The sequence below is a fragment of the Phacochoerus africanus genome, chromosome 1 (genome assembly GCF_016906955.1).
Source record: "Phacochoerus africanus isolate WHEZ1 chromosome 1, ROS_Pafr_v1, whole genome shotgun sequence".
Classification (NCBI taxonomy): domain Eukaryota; kingdom Metazoa; phylum Chordata; class Mammalia; order Artiodactyla; family Suidae; genus Phacochoerus; species Phacochoerus africanus.
Window position 1 is genome coordinate 218,352,529 of NC_062544.1, and position 22,566 is coordinate 218,375,094.

General features: G+C 39.9%; 1 protein-coding gene across 1 annotated transcript in view; it reads left to right on the plus strand.

The window, feature by feature from the left end:
- Positions 1–9,231: 9,231 nt before the first annotated feature.
- The window catches only part of KPNA1 (karyopherin subunit alpha 1), an 84,321-nt gene continuing 70,986 nt past the window's right edge, over positions 9,232–22,566 (plus strand). The window contains exon 1 of the mRNA XM_047790858.1: positions 9,232–9,418. The gene's annotated coding sequence lies outside the window, so the exon portion shown is untranslated. The remainder of the gene's footprint in view (positions 9,419–22,566) is intronic.

Sequence of the window (22,566 nt, forward strand, 5' to 3'; positions counted from 1 at the left end):
AGTGGAAAAAAATCCTACTGGGAGCCATGGGGTTGCGGGTTTGATCCCTGACCTTTCTCAGTGTTTTGGGGATCTGGTGTTGCAGTGAGCTGTGGTGTAGGTCTCAGGCGCAGCTCAGATTTGGCGTTGCTGTGGCTGTGGCTAGCAGCGACAGCTCTGATTGGACCCCTAGCCTGGGAACCTCCATGTGCTGTGGGTGCGGCCCTAAAAAAGACAAAAAAAGACACCCACAGAAAATTAATCTTATCAATTCAGTACAATTTCAAACAAAATCATAAGAGATTTTCTTCATAGAAACTGATGGAGTAATTATAAAATTTGAAGTTCCCGTTGTGGCATTGTGGTAACAAACCTGACTAATATCCATGAGAATGTGGGTTTGATCCCTGGCCTTGTTCAGTGGGTTAAGGATCCAGTGTTGAGTTATAGAGTAGGTCGCAGACGTGGCTCAGATCCTGCGTTGCTGTGGCTGTAGTTGTAGGCCCGCAGCTGCAGCCCCAATCCAACCCCTAGCCCGGGAACTTCCATATGCCTCAGGTGCGGCCGTAAAAAGCAAAATAAATAAATAAATAAATAACTTATATTAGGAGTTCCCTGGTGGCCTAGTGGTTAAGGGCCTGGTGTTGTCACTGCTGTGGCTCGGGTCACTGGCCTGGGAACATTCATATGCTGCAGGCACAACCAAAAAAATTTATGTTAAACAAAAAGACCCAAGCTGAGCAAAGACAATTTTAAAGAAGAAAAAGTAAACTAGAAGTGACTTGATCTATAACATTCTATGACATTATATAACTACAGTAATTAAGGTGTTTTATTGATGTAGGGATAGGCAAAAAGACCCACTAAATAGAACAAAAATCTCCAAAACAGACCTGTGCCAACATGGAAACTTGAGAACATGTATACCTTGAGTATATGTATCAAATATGTATGTATCGAGTACCTTAAAAAAGAAATTTATATAATAAACCTATATATATGTATAGTAGAGATACATATATCTCAAGTTAATATATTGTACATACTATACAAATTATATAAATATATACCATTCTGCAATATTTATGATATACTTTTTTACATTGCAGGTTTTATGTGTCAATATTTTTATGGTACATTAAAATATTTCCAGTAAATATTTGCAAGTAGAAGCTAAGTACCATTTTTTTTTGGCTGTGCCTGCAGCATGTGAAACTTCCCTTGGCCAGGGATCAAACCCATGCCACAGCAATGGCCCAAGCAGCTGCAGTGACAATGCTGAATCCTTAACCTGTTGCTCCACAAGAGAACTCCAGAAGCTAAGTACCATTTAAAAATCAGAACTTATGTGATAAAGAATACAGGTGATTCCTTATTCAAGTTTCTGTGTTCAAGTCAAAACTGCTGTTTGTTGCTTGCATTTTTGCTCATTGTTTTTTTTTTTTAATTTTCTGAGTATCATGTGACTATCTATATGCATACATTTCTCAATATCAAGCCCTGAGTGTGTGTGTATATATGAGTAACAGAAGTAAGCTTGCAGATCACTAGGAAAACAATGGACCAGTATCAAAAAGTGGTCTTGGACAAGTGGTTAAGGAAATGTGGAAACAATACATTTGGGTCATGGCTTAAAGGGGATACCTTGGATGCAGAGCCTGAGATGGGGAACCTTGTTCAAGTGACTTATTGGAGGAGTACTCTCAGGAGTATGGGCCTAAAGGACAATGCCTAAGGCAGGGGGAACAGCTAGCAAGAGTGTGGTCTTACTGGAAGACTAGCTTCAGTCTGATTTCAAGAGGAGGCTCTAGAGCACACCCATACTATTTGAGTAAGTTGCACCCTGTAGCAAGGGTTGGCTTTTGTAACGCTAATGTCACTTATTGGCCTAGGTTTGTCCTTGGGGAAAGGAGGGGAGCCTTCTAGCAAGATGGCTCCTGTTAGGTCTGCAACTCTTTAGAGAAGAGGGCAGCTGAAAGGTATCAGCCAGCACTCACAGCAGGTGGGGCAATGGGTATACTGGTCAGAAGCAGGAAATACATTTGGCCAGTACAGGTGGGAAAGAATAACTGTTCCGATTTGCCTGACCTTGTCAATGTTAGCATCAAAATTCCTCTATCATATTCCCATATGTGTTTCCCAGGACACACATACACAAAATCCTGGTCTTCTATGATGTGTGGAAAGTTGGGGGAAAAGTACAAAATGGTATGACATGCCCAAAAATAGAGGCTGAAAACAACACTGCTTATAGTTTCAAATGGATATAGCACAGATTTTTTGACTTCTATAGTCACCGTCATTGTTTTTTTGCTATGCCCACTGATATTAGTTTTTTTTTTTTTGATATTAGTAACCATGATTTGCAGTTCATAGTAATGATCTTCCATTGTTGCATCATTCTGGGAGATACGACTTAAGTGTGCAATTTAAGTGCATTGTAATCCTAAACATTAGCAGTACACCTCTGGCTTTGCCTGTGGATTAACCATTGTGCCTTGTACAAGTTAATTGTTTTTTAACATTGTGAGTATGATGATCATATTTTATAAAAGTGAAGACAGTGAAAATGAGAATGATTATAATACCAGCAACAGCATGATGACATCACTGAAAGAAGTTCCATGACTGTGTAATGTTAATGACATATGGAAGGACAATGTAACTGGATTATGAAGGTAAATACCCCAAAACAGAGCATACTGCACAATATGCCCAGAAGAATTTGGGGTTGGGTGTGGTGGGTGGGTACCTGATATAAAAGCACATATAGAGACTGAAATTTACAAGCCCAGAATGAGACAGACAAGTACTTCAAAATCAACCAAAAGTTTGTTTAGTTTCTCCCAAAGACATCAATGCCCAAGTTGAAAATAGTGGCTGCTGGGAATTCCCTTTGTGGCTCAGTGGTTAACGAACCCAACTAGGTACCATGAGGATGCGGGTTCGATCCCTGTCCTCACTTAGTGGGTTAAGGATCTGGCGTTGCTCTGAGCTGTGGTGTAGGTCTCAGACGCGGCTCTCGAGTTGCTGTGGCTGTGGCGTAGGCTGGCAGCTGTAGCTCCAATCCAGCCCCTAGCCTGAGAACTTCCACATGCCACAGGTGTGGCCCTAAGAAAAAAAAAAAGAAAGAAAGAAAGAAAAGAAAGGAAATAGTGGCTGCTGAATTAGCTTGGGCATATAACAAACCAATATGCAATATTGTATCCTGCCTTTCTTTCATTGCTCTATAGAAGGGAGTAGGGTTGTATTTCCTGATTCAAAAAAAATGTCCCCCCTAGCTCTTAAGGTAATTTGGCTTGAAAGTGCAGTTTCAAATTGTCTTCTTGTTGTCTATTAAGATTTTAATGATGAGTTCCCGGCGTGGCACAGCGGAAACAGATCCGACTGGGAACCATGCGGTTTCGGATTCAATACCTGGCCTCGCTCGGTGGGTTGAGACTCCATTGTTGCCGTGGGCTGTGGTGTAGTTCATGGACATGGCTCAGATCCTGAGTTGCTGTGGCTGTGGCGTAGACCAGTAGCTACAGCTCCTATTCAACCCCTAGCCTGGAACCTCCATGTGCCATGGGTGCAGCCCTAAAAAAGACCAAAAAAAAAAAAAGATTTTAATGAAACCACAAAGACATAAAACCAAAGTGTGTTATATCTTCTCCAAAGACAAAGTAGACTTGGCTCATTTTCCAATTTCAGGGCAAATGATAATTTTGACAAATTCTATTCAGTCTCTAAACTTTTTACCAAAGAAAATGAAATGATCTCATCTGCTAAACACCTTATATACAGAACACTATTTAAAAGAGGGGTGTGGTTTGCTTACCTGTGATACAGAGGTTTTCATAAGGAAAGTATTTGAATGTTTCAGTTTCCTCAACATGTGCGAAAGCATTTAAAGACATTACTGATTTTATAGAAATGGCAGGAGATAGCTTCCTTAAACATGTGCCTGCAAGGTGGCTCTCATTGTTGCCAGACATAGAAAAGATGTTAAAATGTTGGCCTGCCATAAATTCATATTTTCAGAGTGTGGAGCAAGAATGTCCTCCAATTTGGAAATACATTGAGGATGAGAACGGAGAAAAGAATGACAGTGAAACAAAAATAAACATGCTGGTTCTCAAAAACTACCAGATAATCCTTGAAAAGGCCAGAAGGAATCTGGAAAAGGATAAACCAACTGAACCTGAATTATTCAATGTTATATGCAGGTTGTGGCAAAAACTTCAAACAGAAAAAAAACCCCTAATTTATTGAAGATAAGACTGTTTCAGAACTATTAAAAAATGTCCCTATGGGGGAAAAAAAGCAATTAAATTAAATGGAACTTTCTGAGTTTCTTCACTAAAATTGTGCATTTAATTGGTATCTAACTTTGGTTCACAAGTTCAAATTACCTCTCTGCTGTAAAATCTTTTTCCCTGGAGAAGAGAGGTTTAACTTATGATGATATACATTGTACTTCAGAGTGTTTTGAAAACAATGGGCATTTGAAATTTTTTTGTCTTTTTTGTTTGTTTGTTTAGGGCAGCACTCGCAGCATATGGAGGTGCCCAGGCTAGGGGATGAATCGTAGCTATAGCTGCTGGCCTACACCATAGTCATGGAAAAGCAGGATCCGAACTGCATCTGCAACCTACACTGCAGCTCACTGCAACGGCCAGATCCTTAATCCACTGATCAAGGCCAGGGATCAACCTGTGTCCTCATGGAAACTAGATTCATTTAGCTGAGCTTCCACGGGAACTCCCAACAATGGGCATTTTGGATATGGAGATGGTTAATTTACAGATGCAAAGAAATGGATTGACAAACAGTTTACTAAAGTAGGTTTGTAGATACAAAATAGGTAGACATTTTGGAGAACTGGCAATAAATTCCTGTAAGTTTAAAAACCTGCTGTGCTAGTAATTAAAATCCTAGATAGGAGTTCCCGTCGTGGCGCAGTGGTTAACGAATCCGACTAGGAAGCATGAGGTTGCGGGTTCAGTCCCTACCCTTGCTCAGTGGGTTAAGGATCCAGCATTGCTGTGAGCTGTGGTGTAGGTTGCAGACACAGCTCGGATCCCGAGTTGCTGTGGCTCTGGCGTAGGCCGGTGGCTACAGCTTCGATTCAACCCCTAGCCTGGGAACCAACATATGCCACGGGAGCGGCCCAAGAAATAGCAAAAAAAAAGACCAAAAAATAAATAAATAAAATAAAATCCTAGATATTCTACACTCACTTTTGTTGAAGGAATATTTAACTTGATGTCATTTGTACCAACAATATAAATCAGAGAACCGCAAGCAGAGGAACAGAGCTACAAGTCAAAATTAATTTTATATTTGACTGTGTTCAGTTTTACTGTTATGTAAAAGATATCCTAAAGGCTCCAGGCAGTTTAGAGAAATACTGATGAATAAGGAAATCAACAATAAAAATATCCCACTGTATCATGGACAAAAACATGGTTTTTTTAAAAATTTTATTTATTTTTTGCTTTTTAGGGTCACACCTATGGCATATGGAAGTTCCCAGGCTAGGGGTTGAATCAGAGCAGCAGATGCCAGCCTATACCACAGCCACAGCAAGGTGGGATCTGAGCAACCCACACCACAGCTCATCAAGGCAATGCCTGATCCCCCACCCAATGAGCGAGGCCAGCTTCTAAAAGCATTTATTTTATTGAAATATAGTTGATTTACAGTGTTGTTAATTTCTGCTGTACAGCAACGATTCAGTTACGTACATACGTATTCTTTTTCATATTCTTTTCCGTTATGGTCTGTTACAGGAGATTGAATGTAGTTCCCTGTGTTAATACAGTTGGACATTGTTGTTTATCCACTTAGATATAATAGTTTGCATCTGCTAATCCCAAACTCTCAGTCCATCCCTCCCCCATTCCCCCTTCCCCTTGGCAACCATTTGTTTGTTTTCTATGTCTGTGAGTCTGGTTCTGTTTCATAGTTCATTTGTGTCATATTTTATTTTTTTGTCTTTTTAGGGCCACACCCACAGCATATGGAGGTTCCCAGGCTAGGAGTCAAATTGCAGTTGTAGCTGCCGGCCTACACCACAGCCACAGTCACAACAATGAGGGATCTGAGCTGCATCTGCGACCTACAGCACAGCTCGAAGCAACGCCGGATCCTTAACTCACTGAAGGAGGCCAGGGATTCAACCTGCGTTCTCATGGATACTAGTCAGATTCGTTCTCCTGTGCCATGACAGGAACTCCCATTTGTGCCATATTTTAGATTCTACATATGTGATATCATATGTCATTTGTCTTTCTCTTTCTGACTTACTTCACTTGGTATGATAATCTCTAGGTCCACCCATGTTGCTGCAAATGGCATTTCATTTTTTTAAAGGGTGAGTGGTATTCCATTGTGTATATGTACCACATATTTATCCATTCATCAGTTGATGGACATTTAAGTTGTTTCCATGTCTTGGCTATTGTAACATAGGAGTGTGTCTTTCTGAATCATAGTTTGGTCCAGACAGATGCCTAATAGTGGGATTGCTGGATCATTTGGCAATTAGTTGCCACTGTTAACAAGTCCTATTGCTAGTTTAAATAATAGCATTTATGCAACAGAAAAAATACAACAGAAATAAGTATATACTTATTTTTCATTTTATGTTAAAATATGTGTATAATTATTAAATATGTTCACACCCATCTGTTTGGCAAAAATAAAAAAGTCAAACATTCCCAAATGTTAGCGAGGATGTTTAGAAAAGAGATTCATATACTGCTCGTGGAGTGTAAACTGGCACAACCACTTTGGGAAATAATCCATAGATATCTAGTATGTTGGTTTCTGGTAACAAATTACTGGAAACCTAGTGGCTGAATACACATTTATTATCTCATAGTTTCTTTGGGCCAGGAGTACAGATACAGTAGAGCTAGTTCCTCTGCTCAGGGTCTCACAAAGCTGCAATCAAGGTGTAAGTCTGGCTGCCTTTTTATCTGGAGACTTGAATGGGGAAGAATCCACTTTCATGCTCTCTCAGGTTGTTAGCAGAATTCATTTCCTTGTGATTGTAGGGAAAACGGCTCTGGCTTCTTACTGGCTGTCAGCTGGATGTTGCACATAGGTTCTAGAAACCATCTGAAGTTTCCTGCCACATGGCCCTCTCCATAGGCAGTTCTCAGCATGAAAACTCACTTCTTCGGGAGTTCCCGTCATGGCGCAGTGGTTAGTGAATCTGACTAGGAACCGTGAGGTTGGGGGTTGCTCAGTGGGTTAAGGATTAGGTGTTGCCGTGAGCTGTGGTGTACATCGCAGACTCGACTCAGATCCCGTGTTTCTGTGGCTGTGGTGTAGGCTAGTGGCTACAGCTCCAATTAGACCCCTAGCCTGGGAACCTCCACATGCCGCAGGAGCAGCCCTAGAAAAGGCAAAAAAAAAAAAAAGAAAAATTACTTCTTCAAGGCCAGCAGGAGACTGTCTAGTTTCGGTCTGCTAAGAAAGAGACTTATATCATGAAATGTAATCATCTTTGCCATATTCTGTTGGCCAGAAGTCAAAAGTCCCACTCACACTTAAGGGGTAGGGATTATATAGAGCAACACCAACAGGTGTTGCCCTCTCCCCAGAGATCATGGGGGCCATCTTAGGGTTTCACCTACCTCATCTAGTAAAGTTAAAGATGCAATGTCTTAGGATCTAGCAGTTTCCTTGGACACACAAAGATACGGAAATGTTCATAAGAGTATTGTTTGTAATAGCAAAACTATTGTTCTATAATTTAAATTAAAAAAAATTTAAATACAAAAAGACATTAGCTAATGAAACATCATGTATGGTATGATAACATTTTTGTAAAAGTGACATATATATAGGAATTCTGCTTCAGCAGTGGCGTGCAGTTGTTGTCTTGAACAAATCCTCCTACCACTAAGAACAAATGGACAATATATAAAAAACATTAAGGCGTTGAAGAGCTACCACAGACAGCAGTGACAATCTGTGGGTCCAAGATCTGGAAGAAAAGGGAAGCCAAGAGAGATGAACCTGATGTTTGCTCTTACTTTTCTACCTGCGGTAATTGCTAATTCTGAAAGCAGTAGCTGAAATACAGTACAGCTTTTGGATGTCTTACAGGGTTGAGATGGCTGGGTTAAAGACGAGAAGCCCTAGTAAATACCCCAGACTTTTGGTTGGGACCTTCCAGGGACACCCTAGGTAGGAGTAAGGGTGAACTGGAAAAAAACTAGTTTTCACAATACTGAAGTCCAGTTCTGAATAATATTAGCTTCTGGTTGGAATAAAGTGATCTGTCCTCAGCTTACCTGTGGTCAGGCATTCTTGCCTCTAAATCTCTTAGAACACATTCCCTCTCCCCAGCATCCTTGCTCACACTCAACTCCTAGAAAATACACCTTGGTGGGGGGCGGGGGAATACTGACACAGCAGAGAGAGATCCAGGACAAACGAACATTGCATACCCCAGGATTCAGGTAATGTCCTCTCTCCCACACTTTTGTCATAGTTTTACCCCATCTCTTTCACTTTACTTCGTGGGTGTTTTATATTGATTTGCTAAACCATGTCATGTGTGAGACTTTCTATTCCGTGACCTCTGCTTGGCTGGCTTCAGTCTTTCTTCTTTTGAAGACACTACTTAAAAAGAATTCCCTAAAAAGAATACAAATTTATCAGTAACAATTATTTGTCGCAAATATTCGTTTGAGAGCGTTTATTGAGAGTAAAGCAAGTATGTGTATCTCAGTAAACTTAATGACTTTTTGATACTAACACATCATCAGGCAAAGGTGATGGGAGAGAAATGAAAAAGGAAATACACAGAAGCTTCCTCAAACGCGCTGCCTGTGAATGCCTTAGACACGAGGCGCTGACTTCTAACATTTTTGTAATAACCCAATAATCCCTCAGCCTTCATTCATTCCATTATTCATTCAATAAACGTGAATTAGGTAACAACTACCAAAGAGGTGAGCAAGGATCGATCCGTCCTGGAAGAGCTTCGAAGACAGGTTTGTAGACATAACTTTGCAATTCAACCTGAATAGTATCTTTTCATTGTCACGCCAGCATGACTATCCAACCTTTGGAATTAACTGCGAACCTCTTCAACCAGACCTTCTCCCAACCCGAGACTGCCCACTAGTTCCGGGCTAACAGCTAATGCTTCCAGAGAAAGACCGTGGGAAGACTACATTTCCCGGCAGCCTTTACAGCAGGGCGGTGGATGGGGGCGCGCAGGCCCGCCCCCGCGCACAGGCGCACTGCGAACGCCGGCAGAGCTGGGTCTCGCTGTGCTGGGTGCGCGGCGGCGGCGGGGATTGAGGCCTGCTGTGCACCGCCGAGGGACGAGCCGGCTCTTGTAGGTTGTGTGCGGGAGAGGCACGGCGGGCGGGCGAGCGAGAGCCAGCGGCTCACCCCAGCAGTGGCACTGGGATCGGTCGCCTCGAGCCTGGTGAGTGCGAGGCCCCGGCGGCCCCGGCCCCTCCCCCTCCCGCCGGCGGATCCGGCAATCCTTGGCTGGACCCGGGAGAGGCCCCGCGGCGAGGGCGGGCGCCGGCCGTGCTCGAGCTCGGGTTCCTGGGCCTGGGCGCTCGCGGCGCGTCTGTGCGTCACGGGCCCGGCGATCCTAGCGGCCGCGCGGCCGGTGGAGGGGAGGGTGGGGGTGGGGAGTGCTGGTGTATTCGCCCTCGGGAACGCCGGTCGAGGCGAGGCGGGGCAGGGCGGCGGCGGGGCTGGAAGGGGCGCCGGGTACTGCGGGGCGCCGAGGCAGCGGGGCGGAGAGGAGGGGAGTGCGGAGCCAGCGCCTCGGCCTGGCGCTAGCGAACGAGCGGGAGCCGGGCGGGGGGCGGGGGTGGGCCTCGCCGAGTGCCATGACTGAGGTAGGAAAGAGCCAGGGTGGTGGTGGTGGGAGGGGGGGCGTGTAAAAATCCTAACCGAGGCAGCAAGGGACCGTCTCAGGAATTTGTAAGTGAACAGCCCGAGCCGGAGCGGGTGGTTCAGAGGGAGGTGGAGGGGGGGCGGGGGCGGAGACGGACGGCTGCAGTTTACAGATGTCATAACAACATGGGCCTGAAGCGGCTGACAGGGGTGTGGTAATTATAGGAATGACAGAACTTCGTCTGCACACAGCGTGTGTCAGTGGTGATGCGAGGGAAGCGGCGAAGTATTAGATTAAGCTCTAAATGGGAGGAGAAAACCGAAGGGTGATTGGAGTCCGGGAAGTCGTCGAGAAGGAATGTTTTAGGTTTGAATGGAAGTATTTAATGTTCCACTTTTAAGTGGACGACGTCAAAGTACTTGATTTTTAAAGTTTAGATTTAGAATGAACAGTTTGAAATTTTTTCTAAAACAATACTAAATAACATTTCTAACTTTATCAATCCTTTTTTCCTTTAATAAATAGTGAAACCCCCTGTTTCTTAGCAGTGGATGAGTGATTCCCTCCCCCCCACCTTGTTGCTTCAAGGCTTATTTTTGACATTCTTTTTTTCTTAACTTTTTCTTCTTGTACTTGTAGTATTTTGAAAGTAATTCCCCCTCCATTTTAAAGATTGAAAAGACGAAATTTTAACTTTTCAAAGGAAAGTGAGAATGAACTCTGTTATACTTTCACTGAAATCATTTATTCTTGGAGGGCTGTTTTATGTGTAATACAGAATTTTAAGGTCGAGAACATGAGAGAAAGTAAAGGAATTAACATTTGTTGCGCTCCTTTCCAGGTATTGTGTTAAAAGCTTCTCGTATATTAAAACATTTAATGCTTACAGTAACTCTGAAGTAGATTTTTTTTCCCCTATTCTACAGATTAAAAGCTTTGAAAGTCAGAGAAGTAACTTACTGAAGGTCATCCAGCTCTTGTTAAACTAGGACTAGCCTTAGAACCAGAATCCCTGCCATTTTAGGAATTATTTCTCCTCTTGTTTCTTACTTCTTGGTTGTGTTTTCTTTATTCGGTCCATTCATTCAGCTAATACTTGGAGTGTTCCTGTGCCCTGACAGGGGATATAGACACTGTTCCTTTCCTCATGGGATTTATAGTGTAGCAGGGAAGGCTAACAAATAGTGACTGTAAATATTGACTATATGACATTTTATCATATATATTAAAACTGAGCAGAAACTGAACTGTACCAAATAGCAAAGGAAATTCAGATGGAATCAGACAACGTAAGCCTTGAGTTTACAGTCTAGTAAGGAAACAAAACACATTTCTAACTAAATTGTAGAAATTAACGTTGCACTTGAAGTCAGTATACTTGCATTCTCTTAGTTTAGATCCTCAAAGAAGTTTCTTCACAAAGCTATGAATATTTTGTACCTTGACTTTTATCTAGGATTGGAACATAAGAAAAGGCAGTATGAAAAAAACACTTCATTGCTGTCCAGGATACTGTTTCTGATTTATTTATTGATCCTTATAAAATAGAACGAATTCGTTAGTGACAAATTCATTTTAAGACCTTTCTGATAGGACTTTTTTCTTTCTTTTTTTTTTTTTTCTTAAATGACTGCATTTATTAGATCATTTGTATTTGTAGGCCGTTCTGTTTCCTTTTATGCTTTGGTTATCAGGAGGCTCAGCTCTGTGTTCAACTTTAGTAGTTTTCATAATTTTCCTTAGCCTCAACCATGTTATAAACCATACCATATAGTCTGGAATTACTCTCAAGTTGTTTCCTGGACTGTTTCTTCTCTTGCTCTCAATTTTTTTACCCTTTCCCTCTCATTTTAGAGAAGGGATTATATATTATTTTTATCTCCAGTGTTTTAGCATAGTGTTTGTTGAAATGATGATAAAGACTTGATTTATGATTTTATGTTTTTAAGCCTGTCAGATTATTTTTAGAAGTATGTATGCTTTGTATAAAATCAATTAGGACTTTTGGCTTTGCAAGTAAAGATGACTGACATAGTGATAAAGGTAATTCCTTGTTATTCTCCTTGTTTTAATGTTTCTCTACTTTATGGGGTATTCTGAATTCAACCATAATAATGGACGAAAACATTGGAAATGGTAAACAATTCAATTAGCTGATTGGGGCTGATTTCACTCTATTCTTGCTGTGGTAAGCAGGAGGTGGCCCCAGGCCAGCAATGGGCCAGATAGAACTTTCACTAGAAAATTTTAAGGCCTTGCAGTGAAAGAGTAGGGATGAAGACTGATGGAATGTACAGATTTTTGTTTGTTTTTAAAGATGGTATGTCCCTACAAGACAGACCTTTGTGGTGAAATGATTCTGATCTAGTGTAGCAGACTAATTGGGACAGTTCTTGAAAGCAGGCAGTAATCCAGAATGTGGATAATGGGGATAATCTCCTTCACATAACAAGAATAATTCTGCCTTCATATACAAAGATAAGTTTGCTTACTCATCATGATTGATTTTCCAGCATGAGGAGGGATATGTGCTGAGTTGTCCATGAGTCTCTGTACTCAGTGACCAGCAAGGCAGCTTGGGGTCAAAATAGGGGTTTGTAATTAGGAAACAGAAAGACAAGCAGAAGGTACTGACATCTATTGATGGGTCAGGCACTGCGTCAGAAGCTTTCACTTAATTATCCTTGCAAAACCATTTTGAGGAGGTGGTTACATGTGCAGGATGGTTAGGTAACTTGCCCTACTTCACAGAGGAAGTGGTGGAGCTGGGATTCAAACACAGGGTTATTTGTATTATGTTCACATCAGTCATTAAAGCTTGATTTTGTCTTGGTTTGCAGGTCACTCTCTCTAGCAGAACAAACTAGATGTAGTTTAACATCATGATGTGATATCATGAAGATCTTATAAGCTGAAAGACCTTTAAGTTCCCTGCATTATTGCCATTAAAAAAAAATAGTTTTAAAATTAGAATAATATCTGAAAAACAACTGTCCCCTGTCTGCCAATTTAGAGGCTATCAATTTCTCTCTTTTTGCTGTTTCCTCTTTCATATTTATAAATAACTTGGCTTCTTTTGGTCTTTCTTGATACAGCAGTTTAAGATGTTATCTGTTGATTTTCCTCCACATATACACACTGCCTCTCCCATCCTTGCAATATAGCTGTCACAGGTATTTATTAAGTCGACCTTCAGTTATAACTATGTACATACTGAACTATGCAGTGTATTGTGATATCATTTCTTTTAAGCAGTTTGTTTTTTCAGGAATAATATCTTTTTCCCCCCTTCCATTACCATAAGACAGCTGTCCTGGAACCTTCTGTCCTTTTAATGCAATCTGGAATGGTTCTTTTCTTTCTTTCTTTTTCTTTTATTTTTTTTTAAATTATTTTTCTTTTTTCCATCATAGTTGGTTTACAATGTTGTGTCAGTTTTCTGCTGTACAGCAAAGTGACTGGACTGGTTACTTTCTAGGCCTACTTCACAGCTGTTATCCTGAAACTTCTCTTTTTGTCACCCTTAAAATTCTCTTTGCCCTTCCGTATTGTATTTCCTACTTCCCATATTTTCTTAACTTCCAGAGAAAGGGTACCTGGGAAGCAAAAACTTTCTGAAATCTTGCATGATTGAAAAAAATCATTATTCTAGCCTAACATTTTGTCAATAATTTGGCTGGGTGTAAAATTCTAGGCTTACAAAATTTGGAAGTCATAGGAATTCCCGTTGTGGCTCAGAGGTAACAAACCCAACTAGTATCCAAGAGGATGCAAGTTTGATCTCTGGCCTCGCTCAGTGGGTTAAGGATCCCTCCCCTTGGCCATGAGCTGTGGTGTAGTTTGCAGACTACATATGCCACAGGTACAGTCTTAAAAAGCAAAAAAAAAATTGTAACTGATAGCTCTATTTTCTGCATTCTCAGGTTGCTGTTGAAGTCCAAAGCCATTCTTATTCTTCATTTGTATGTGACCTTCCCTGTGTTCTTTCTGATCTCTAGAAGCTTTTAGGATAGTATTATTTGCTTTTTAGGGCTGTACCTGTGGCATATTGGAAATTCCCAGGTTAGGGGTCAAATCAAAGCTGCATCTGCTGGCCTACACCACAGCCACAGCAATGCAGGATCTGAGCCACGTCTGCAACCTACACCACGACTCACAGCAACGCCAGATCCTTAACCCACTGAGCAAGGCCAGGGATTGAGCCATGGATACTAGGTGGGTTCGTTGCTGCTGAGCCATAATGGGAACTCCATGGAATATCATTTTTAATCCTCCAAATTCCATAGTGATGTGCCTCGATGTGGGGTTATTTTGTTTGTTTGTTTTCCATGTAAGGGCACTCCATGGACCCTTACAAGTTGGGGATGCATGTCCTTTAATTCTGGAAAATTCATTTTTTTTTCCTTCCTTTTTTTTTGGCTGTCCCATGATATGGAGTTCCCAGGCCAGAGATCATATATGAGCCACAGTTTCGACAATGTTTGGTCCTTAACCCACTACGCTGGGCTGGGGATGGAACCTGTGTCCCAGGGCTCTGGAGATGCCACTAATCCTCTTGTGAACTTCAATTTCATTATTTTTGTTTGGGGAGAACGTCCAAGTTAACTGTGCTTCCTTGTTCTTGACACTGTCATCAGACTATGCAAGGTCCTTTAAGTTTTTCTTTCATTTCTGAGCCTTACTTCCATTACCATTTCCAGCAGACACCCACTGCATTGTGGTAAATACATTCCTTGATTATATATGAGTCATTGCGAAATATGTAGTGAGGTGCGTGATTGTGTATTTAGTTTATGTATTGTGTCATAGATCTTGTCTGTTTGTTACCTTTTTATTTATTTATTTATTTATTTATTTATTTTTTTGGTCTTTTTGCTATTTCTTGGGCCGCTCCGGCGGCATATGGAGGTTCCCAGGCTAGGGGTTGAATCGGAGCTGTAGCCACCGGCCTACACCAGAGCCACAGCAACGCGGGATCCGAGCCGCGTCTGCAACCTACACCACAGCTCACGGCAACGCCGGATCGTTAACCCACTGAGCAAGTGCAGGGACCAAACCTGCAACCTCATGGTTCCTAGTCAGATTTGTTAACCACTGCGCCATGACGGGAACTCCTGTTTCTTACCTTTTTAACTCAGCATCGTTTCAAAGACTTGTTTTGTTGTGTGATCATATAATTGCGTATATTGTAGAATTCCGTAATGTGCTTCTACCACACTTTACTTTTGATTCTCTAATCATTGACACCTGAATTGCCTTTCTGGCTTTACAGATACACTGTGGTAAACATACTCTTGTACATCCTTTTGGACCTGTGTGAGAAGTTCTTTGGGATATTATGCCCAGGAGTGGGATTCCTTGGGTCATAAAATAGGAGAACTAGTTTATGTGCCTACTAGTGGAGGAGGGTTCTTGTTTGCCCATGTCTTTGCCAGTACTTAGTTTTATCCAACTTCCTAATTTTTGCTAATCAAATATAAAGTGGTATTTCATTTTTTCTTTTTATAATATGCTTTTAATTATGCTTTTATCTATGCAATTTCACACGTATTTTTACATTTAAATTTCACAAAGGCTTTTTTTTTTTTGGCCTCACCCAGAGCATGTGGAAGTTCTCAAGCCAGGGATTGAACCTGTGCCCCAGCAGTGACCCAAGCTACTGCAGTGACAATGCTGGATCCTTTACCCACTGTGCCAAATCTAAATTTGATGCATTGTTTCTTTTTGTCTCTATTGGAATTTGTATTATTCGGATATTAGAATTCTTAGGTTATTCTTTTCATTTTCTTTTCCTTCCTATTTTCCATCGTTTAGTATTTTTGTTATGTTTCCCGAGAGATTTCTTCAGTGTTATATTCCAACCCTTCTGTTGAATTTTAAATTCCTATTTATATTTTTAATTTCTTAGAGCTCATTCTTATGATATTTTCATATTGTTTTAAAGACACTATAGTCCTTTTGAGGATATTAATGACAGTTTTTGTTTTGATTTTTAAGTTTTGTATCCCTCATAGTTCTGATTCTTTAAAGTTCCTTTATTTGTACTTGCAGTCTTTCTCTGTAGATGCTTTCCTCACTTGTCTGGTAAAATTAAGGTTGTCCAATCCTATTTAAGAATGAAGTGCTAAAAACTGATCTGGAAGTTCTAGGTGTGGCTCCTTAAAGGGTGGACAGGGTATCTGGTGGCTATTTATAGGGGACGGGACTCTCATAGGTCTTTTCTCTTGGGCTGATCTGTTTCCTTGAGAAAAAAAGAAAGCGTCCAACTAGCACAACATTATATATCACCTATAGTTTAATAAACTTTTTCAAAAAAGAGTAAAAGACAGCTTTCAATCTTACCTAGAAGATATACACCTGGATGCTAGGTTCTGCAAACTCTTCTTAGAAAAGGAGCTAGTGTTCTCACTATTAATTGTATTCTTGTAATCCTGTCTTTTGTATAGCACCTCACCTACACTGGAGTCCCCCATTTATTTATTTATTTATTTATTTATTTAGGGCCACACCCACGGCATATGGAGGTTCCCAGGCTGCAGCGTGGGGTCTGACCTGTCTGTGACCTACACCACAGCTCATGGCAATGCCGGATCCCTAATACACCTGAGCGAGGCCAGGGATTGAACCTGCATCCTCATGGATACTAGTCAGATTGGTTTCCGCTGAGCCACAATGAGAACTCTGAGGTTTGCTCCCCCCCCCCATTTTAGAGTCTCTCTAGTTTAGTGTCTTCAGAGTAAGTCGCTCAACATCCATAAGGGTCTGGGAAGGGTGGTTGCCTGGCTGTGCACAATGGAGGAGGAAGTCTGGAAGTGATGCCTATTTTAGACCTTCTACTAACCTTTATTATTATTTTTTTTAGGGCTGCGCCCATGGCACATGGAGGTTCCCAGGCAATAGGTCAAATTGGAGCTACAGCTGCTTGCCTACACCTCAGCCACAGCGACACAGGATCGTGTGACCTACACCACAGCTCACCGAAATGCTGGATGCCTAACTCCCTGAGCAAGGCCAGGGATCGAACCTGCATTCTAATGGATACTAGTCAGATTCATTTATGCCGAGCCAAGATGGGAACACCTAATCTTTATTGTTTTTAGTCCCATTCCTCACTCTACTTTCAGAGATGCCTGGGGCCCCTCCTGTCAGTGAAGCCTCCTGCCTGTGGGCAGTATGAATCAGCTTCTTTGCTGGTGCTTAAGCTTCAGAGTTCTCCACTTAGCTAGTAAAATATCATTTGACCATCTGTCTTAAGACTGCTTTTTTTCCCCCCTTCTTTGACCGCCCTGTGGCATATGGAAGTTCCTGGGCCAGGGATCAGATCTGAACTGCAGTTGTGACCTGCGTGGCAGCTCTGGCATCACAGGATCCTTTAACCCACTGTGCCAGGCCAGGGGTTGAACCTGTCTGTGTCCTGGCACAGAGATGCTGCTGATTCCATTGCACCACAGTGGGAACACCTGTCTTAAAGCTTCTAAAAAAATTTTTTTTTTTTTTGTCTTTTTAAGGCTCCACCCTCGGCATACGGAGGTTCCCAGGCTAGGGGTCCAGCCTACGCCAGAGCAATAGCAATGCCAGATCCGAGCTGCTTCTGCAACCTACACCACAGCTCATGGCAACGCTGGATCCTTAACCCACTGAGAGAGGCCAGGGGATCGAACCTGCAACCTCATGGTTCATAGTTGGATTTGTTTCTGCCGCGCCCTGACGGGAACTCCAGGGCTCCTAAAAAATTTTTGACACCTCATCTATCACCTTTGACTGTCTCCATTTGTGTTTTTTCTTTGTATTTCTTCCTTAAAAGAAAGGTTATAATTTTGATACGATTTATCTACCAAATGCATTTACTTTTTTACATAAAATCTTTATTTTCTGATCTGTGCCATTCTGTCCATGGCATTTGAATGTTGTATGCTCAGTACTGTGCTTAGTATTGAAGATTAAAATTAAATTTCTGAGCTTTTAGATATTATGTTTTGGGAGTATGTGCTAAATCTTAATTTAAAATATGAAAACCCTTTTAAATGTACATGTAATAGATGTATTACAGAACTTTTATGAATTATAGAACTTTTATGAATTAGAACTTTTATGAATTATAGAATTATGAATTCAGTAATGAATATGAATTGGACGGAGGCAAGTTTGCCTTTTTTTTCCATAAAGGAATGCTTTATGCCATTTTTTAGAAAGATTTATCTTAAAAAAATTTCAACTATAAGGAGAGAGTTTTTCCCTTTCATGAAGACCTAAAGTATTCAAACAGAACTTTGATGAAATAACAGTATATTGATAAAAGTAAAGAAATTCAGTGTTTTAGTTAGGCTGGGAAACCTCATTGTAATGTATGCTTCTGGCTTTTTAATTTTTTTAAATTTAATTTTTTTTTTTGCTTTTGCTTTTTAGGGCAGTGCTTGCGTCATATAGCAGTTCCCAGGCTAGGGGTTGAATCAGAATTACAGTTGCTGGCATGCACCACAGCCACAGCAACGCTAGATCTCTTACCCACTGAGCGAGGCCAGGGATTGAACCCACATCCTCATGGATACTAGTCATTTCCTTTCCACTGCACCACAATAGGAACCCCCGGCTCTACTTTTTGAAAGTTTTTCTTGTATAATTAGTATATTGCCTACTGTAGAAAATTTGGGAGATAAAGAAAAATAATATTAATTTTCACTTAAGATTTTTATATTCTAAGTTATGAAATATTTTTAAAAGTATAGAGAATAATTATAGGTTGGGATTTTGTTCCCACTACCCAGATTTTTCATGTGTTAGTGTTTTGTTTTTCTTATTTCTCAGTGTATCATGATTATGTCCCATGGCAAACCCCTTATTTTGGAATATTACAGTTTATAATTTTTCACTGTGTAACAGTATTGTTGCTGTGAACATTCCTATACACACTGCTAATTTTATTGCCTTTGGGTAAATTCCAAAAGGGGATTTTCTGAATCCTGGGGCGTGAATTTCCAAAATCTTTGGTAAGTTCCTTTAAATGTTGGTTATTGAGAATGTCTTTGGGAGCCTTGCATGCTGGGAAGGTGAGGTCAGAATTCAGGGTGAAAGGTTATAGTAAATGTCTCAGTTGGAAAAGGTCCAAAGCTGGGACATGAAAGAAAGTAGAGTTCTGTTGGTGAGAGCTATAGGATTTAATCAAAGATGAGTACCTATGAATGAATTCTGTCTGCAGCATTGACTTCTCATATAAGTAGCTTATTGCAGGGTTTCTCAAACCTTGCCCACCTTGAACACAAGAATATTGTCACTAAAATAAAGATACTCTGGGAGTTCCCTCATGGCTCAGTGGGTTAAGGATCCAGTGTTGTTACTGCTGTGGTTTGGGTCACTGCTGTGGCTCTAGTTCAGTCCCAGGCCCAGGAACTTTTGTATCCTGTGTGTGCAGCCAAAAAAGGGGGGATACTCTCTCATAATTTTACAGGGAAAAATGTGTAGGATATTTTAAATTTTATTTTTCTTTCCTAATTAAAAGAAAAAATCTTTTAAAGGAAGCTGCTATTCTTGACTAGAAGTCTGACAACAAATGAATAATTAATAGTCACAAATGAGAGAGCATATACCTTGGAACATGAGCTCACACCTCTCTATTCTCTAAAGAAAGAATAAAGCTTTCAAAAAAATATTCACAAATGAACTGAAAAAAAATTTATGCTTAAAATTTATTTATACTTAAAATTATAAATCCGTAACTTGCTTATTTTGTGTTCACACTTTCTTATGATTTTGATTTTTTTAGCATTAAATACACATCATGTTTTCTGATAAAATTGTTTATATGATAGAATTGAGGTATGCTAACATTCTGTGGTGTTCCACAAAGAACATTGTGAATGTTAAGTATTCAGAATGGTTAGCATTTGTTCGAGGCTTACTGGTTGCTTGAGTTGACTCAGCACACACTATCTGTATGCCATCTTGAATGTAATAAAAATATAAAAAGCTATACTCAGTGTGTTTTGGGTATAGATTGGTGAAGAAGGGAGAGAGTACTGAATGAATGAACCGTGAGAACTTGTAGGAAAAGTTCAAATTTGATTTAAGAAGTGCTGAAGACTCATTCTAGGTCCTTAGGCATTGAGGTAATACAGTGGAAAAGGTGTTGAGATTAATATGAGAGCTGTGTGAAGGATGAATTGAAGAGCAAAGAGCCTAAGGTAAGGAAGGCTGAGTTAGAGCTGTTATACTTACCTAGCTGTAGAATGACAGGGACCTGGACCAGGCTGGTGGCAGTGAGGATAGATAGGAACAGATTAAAATCAAACACTTTGGATGGAATAAAAAGCAAATTTAATAATTAACCAAAATTGGGAGGTTTTTATTTTGGAAGAGTAGAATACATTTATATTTTACTACCCGTTTTGCATCTTGTTTTTAACTTTATTTCTTTTTTGGCTTTATTTACTGAGAAGACATGAGGAAAATTGGGCATAATGGCTTTAATTTTAAAGGCTCTGTTTCCTGAGAGAGTAAAAAGTTATTGACAGTAACTTAAGTTTTTAAATTATTTGCTTAGGTGATAGTATCCTAAAAGTAATTGCTTAGGATAAACATAATTTTCTTATACTATATTACCTGTTCTTTTTTATCATAAAACTATATAGATTTTACTTCATTTCTTGGTTAGCTCTCTTCAGTCCAGCTTAAGCCTGCATTTCAGCTATATTTTTTGCATTATTTTCCAATAAAACTTTTGCTTCGCTATAGTGATTTTCAGTTCTAGATGCATATCAGAATTCACTTGGGAATCTTTAAAAGAAAAAAATATCACCAGAGACCTGGTATGCACCTCAAACCTACTAATCAAACTCTTTGGAAGGACAGTTGGGGCATTTGTTTTTCAAAAAGCTTTCCCACATGATAAACATAGTCTCCTCTTTCCTCTGCTAAGAGGGGAACACAGTCTCATTTATGAATGACAGTGAAGAAATCTTTTTAAAAGGAATCTTTGGTTTTTAAAAAAATATAGACTTTTTGTTAGAGCAATTTCAGGTTTATAGCAAATTTAAATGGAAACTACTACTGAGTTTCCATCTATTTCCTATCCCTATATGCAGTTTCCTCTGCCATTGATATTTCCACCAGAATGGTACATTTGTTATAATCCAACCAACACTGACATGTCATTATCACCCAAAGTCCATAGTTTACATTAGGGTTCATTTTTGGAGGTGTATATTCTGTGAGTTTTGACAAATGTATAATGGTATGTATCAACCATTTATAGTATTCTGAAGACTAATTTCACTCCCTTCAGAATCCTCTTTGCTCTACTGTTCATCCCTCAAGCCCCTGGGCAACCACTGGTTTTTTAACTTTCCATGTCTTACCTCTTCCAGAGTGTCATAAAATTGGAATCATACTCACATGTTTGCAAAAAAAGCTCTCAGTGTGACATACATGATACCCACCCCCCTTTTCCAAAATGGAGGGCAGGAGGATATTTTATTAAATAGTCAATTGCAATTGTGGATAGTGATTTAGAAATTTTTAAGAAAGTTAACAAAAAAGAATGATAACACTATGATTAAATGTGTTTATTCATCAAAAACCACCCAGTATTAAGAAATGTTTTAGTGTCTTGACATATTTAATATGTCAGAAGATTTAAACATTGACCATTTTAATAATTGCCAGAAAGACATTTGATATAATTTAATACACATTTCAGATCTTTAAAACTTTAGTAAGGTAGGTAATGGATAAATATAGGTATGATTTTTTTTAAAAGTATAAATATTGTGACACAACTGGAGCTTATAAATTGTTGGAAAAGAATGCATGGTGGAAAACATGCCACTTCAGAAAACAGCTTGACAATTTCATGTGAAGTTAAACATACGCTTATCCTATCAGTCTCATTCTCAGGTTTTTTGACCTAAGAAAAATGTAAACATTTATATGCACAAAAACCATGTGAGTGTTTATAGTGTCTTATTCATAATTACCAAAAACTGCAAACAATCTAGACATCTGTCAGCTGGTGAATAGATAAAAGAAATTGTGGGATACAGTAGAATACAATTAAGCAATAAAAGGAATCAGTTACTATTATCTTGTATGGCTTCATTTATTTGACATTCTAGAAAATGCAGAATTTTAGGGACAGATTGCCTGGGGTCAGGGCAAGTGGATTTCCTAGAAGGGGATTTCACAGAATTTTTTGTAGTGAGGAAAATGTTCTCTCTTTTAATTGTGATGTTTACCTAAGTGGCAACTTTTACTGTAGGTAAATTATACCTCAATAAACCTGACCTTTAAAAAAACCTCAGTATCAAGAGTGTCAGCTGAAAGTATCAGAAACAGAATTTAGTAGCTAATTTAATTCAGTGGCTGGCTCTAAAAAATTAACATATAGTAATTTTCCTATGAACAGATAGTAGCCAGGTAGAATATAATGGGAGGGATGAAGTTCCCTTGTGGCTCGGTGGGTTAAGCATCCAGAGCTGTCATTTCTGTGACCTGAGTCACTGCTGTGGCACAGGTTCATTTTTTAGCCCAGGAACTTCCAAATGCCATAGGGCATAGCAAAAAAAAAAAAAAAAAAAAAGGAATTTAATGGAAGGACACATCACTTTTATCATTGTAATAAAAATGATAAATGAAAGTGCATATTTAATTTCTGACCAAGAAGATACAGTATTGTAAAGATGTTTTCTTTGCTCTTTTTTAGGGCCACGCTCGTGGCATATGGAGGTTCC